General features: G+C 48.4%; 1 pseudogene; it reads left to right on the forward strand.

Moving 5' to 3' along the window:
• Window positions 1-955: 955 nt before the first annotated feature.
• LOC113457908 overlaps window positions 956-3,310 on the forward strand; it is a 5,864-nt pseudogene continuing 3,509 nt past the window's right edge.

Below are 3,310 nucleotides of genomic sequence, written 5' to 3' on the forward strand. Positions count from 1 at the left end.
ATCTATCTATCTATCTATCTATCTATCTATCTATCTATCTATCTATCTATCTATCTGTGACAGGGCCTTCTTTGTATTTCTGGCTGTCCTGGAGTTCACTAAATAGATCAGGCTGGCTTCAAACTCACAGAGACCCTCCTGTTTCTGCCTCCAGTGCTGGGATTAAAAGTGAGTACCACCATGCCTGGCTAGGTGTATGATCAGCAAAGATGTGTTGTGGAATATTAACTATATGAAGGTGTGTTAGATTTGTTTATACCATTGTTATTGTAAAGATGTGTTGCATTTGTTTCTGCTGTACTTGTTTAATTGTGTAAAGTTAGATTGCTTTTCTTTCACCTTGTCTGTCTAAGGCACCTGCTCGGCCTAAAGAAGGCTGAATGGTCAGTAGCTAGGCAGAGAGAGGGACTGGTGGGGTGGTGGGCAGAGAGAATAAACAGGAGGAGAGAGGGGGAGAATGAAGGAGAAAGAGAGGAGCACGGCTGGGGCCAGAAGCCAGGCAGCTACCAGCCAGACATGGAGCCAGCGGGAAAATACGATATATAAAAAGAAAGAAAGGTAAAATGTAGATAGAGAGGAACAGAATAAAACAAGGGCTAAGATAAGGCTGAGCATTCATAACAAATAAGAAGTCTCTGTATCATGATTTGGGAGCTGGTTGGTGGCCCAAAAGAAAAAGCCTGGTACAAAGATGTAGTTTTTTAAGGATGAGTGTTAAGATAGGGTCTTGCTAGGTAGCCCCAAATTCAAGACCCTCCAACTTTGGCTTCTCAAGTATGGCGATCCCCACTAACAAGGTTTCTTGAGTCTCATTCCCCTAACTCGATTTCTTCTGAGTCCCGGGTTTTATCCCATGACTCTGCACAGCGTTCTGCTTTTCAGGAGTGTGTATGCAGAGTTACAGCTGGGCCCGCTGCATCATTCGTGGAACCACCACAAAACTTCAAACGTTGAGATGTGGAAGGGTGTCAGGGGTATCAGCCAGGTGGGAGCTGTGGGAGGCAGGGTGCACAAGCCAGGGTCCCCAAATCTAGCTGTAGCTACAGAACCAACAGCTGCCATGCCATCTCTATTAGCGTTTCTTTCAGTGTGTGTGTGTGTGTGTGTGTGTGTGTGCGCGCGCGCGCGCGTGCGCGTGCGTGTGTACAACGTGTGGAAGTCAGTTCTCTTCTTCCTACCACGTGTGTCCTAGGGATGAAGCTCAGGTCGCAAGGATTAACAGCAAGCACTTTTGTGTTACACTATCTCGCTGGCTCGGGCTTCTTACATATTTAAGTCATGTATCTGTTTACACGTTTTGGCATGAATGCGACATGTCTCCCAAAAAGCTCACGGGTTAAAGACTTGGTTGTTCCCCAGTGAGAGAATCATACTCAGATGGCATTATTAGAAAATGGTGGTGACTTAGGAGTGGGGCCTACTTGGAGGAAGCGGGTCACTGGGCATGCGCCTTTCGAGGCTGCATCTTGTCTCCTGACCCTCCTGGCCTCTCTTCTTGTCGTTAACAAGATGAGGGGCCGTCTCCACACACCCTTTCTTCAGGACGCTTCTGTCTCGCAAAACATCAGGGAAGACTGGAGCTAGGCGACTGTGGATTCAACCTTCTGAAACCGTAGGGTGAATTCAAGTTTTCCTCCTTCCGGGTGTCTCTCTCAGGTACTTCCCGCCGTCACTGGGACTATGATTGACACAACAAAATTCTATAACTGTAATTCTCTGCACTCATCCATTTATTCATGTGTCCATTTGACAAACACTTGTCTTTTCAGGGTTGGGTACTGGGCAGGGCATGGTGACTTGCGGGAAGGTACTCTGTGACACGTAAATGAGCCACCCAAGGAAGCCAGAGACAGGGAAAGGGCCAACACCCTGTGCCTTGGTTTCCCCTGCCTCCTGAATGTTGGGAGACAGTTTTCCATGGCTCAGTCACATTTCTGCAAGTCTCAAGGACAAATGCACCGACAACCTTTCCTTCTGTACTCTTCCAGAATGCTTATGCAGAGAGATCACTGAATGACAAGGTAGTGTCTCCCTACCTTGTCTGGGAAGGTGGGCAGAAGATCTATTTGTTGTCAAATATCGTAAAGACAGCAATTAGCTCTGGGGAAAAAGGTCTAACAGGTTTGTTTTATGACTGTAGATAAGAGATTGGTGTTTCCTGACCTGGAGCTGGGCAGCTGGGATGCAAGCCTACTTTGGGTCATAGAGCCCATCTGGGCCGGCCACTGTATTGTCTCAGGGAAAAGGAGGGGGAAAGCCAGTGAAATTATGACGTTGATGTTGCCGGCTGTAAAAAAAAAGTTCTTTGTCTTTTAGCTAGGCTCTGGTGTTTATTGTTAGCGTCTGTGAAACTGTGAAGCTTGTGAGCTATCAAGATATCAAGGCCCTTCACGGGGGTGGACATCCATGGATCCATGTTTTCAGGCCGGTCACTGGAGGGTGAAGCAAATCTAGAAGGCAAGAGGGCAAGCCTGGGTGCTGAGCACCTCTGGGGTCTCCAAAAAGACCAGGGCGCAATAGGTGAGGGAGCTGAGGGCCGACAGGAGACCAGGCTGGCCCCACAGTGCCACGACTAATCTCTATTGACAAAGCTTCCGTCAAACCGTGAGGTCCTTTGGTGACCAGCCAAGGAGTGTGGTGACCATAGGAGGCCATTGCAAACTTCCTCCTCCGTGCAAGGAGAAGGGAGACCCAGGGGGATCTCTGGGGCATCATGAGTGAGAGAGGACCTGGTCCACACTTCCTGAGGTGTGTGGGAAGGGACAAGCAGGCCAGGAGACTCTGTAAAGAGTCCCCTCTCCCTAGATGGTGACATTCTCATGGCATGGTCAATCTTTTCAAATATCCTTCTACGAACCTAAAGGACTCTGCCTTGTGAAAAAGCAGAGAACCATGGAGTGTGGATGCCCTCCACGAGGAGCGCCTCACCACATCCCAGCATTCCACGTGTTTCTGGAAGGCCCAGCCCCTAGGCTCAACTCCATTAAACCCCTCTTAGCTGAGGCTGGGGTTCAGCCAGGTGTGTGGAGGCCGTCACTCACATTCTGGAGAACTAGGTGAGCCAGCCTCTGTATGTATGTCTCACGCTCCTCCCTGTGTCACATGGGCCAGCACATCATACTAAACATCATACAATACACCATACACCATGCTATATACCACACACCATACTATATACCATACACCGTTCTATACACCACACATCATACTATACACCATACATCATACTATACACCGTACACCTTACTATATACCACACACGGTACTATACACCGTACTATACACCACACACCGTACTATACACCACACA

This window comes from Microtus ochrogaster, chromosome 2, assembly GCF_000317375.1.
Source record: "Microtus ochrogaster isolate Prairie Vole_2 chromosome 2, MicOch1.0, whole genome shotgun sequence".
Classification (NCBI taxonomy): domain Eukaryota; kingdom Metazoa; phylum Chordata; class Mammalia; order Rodentia; family Cricetidae; genus Microtus; species Microtus ochrogaster.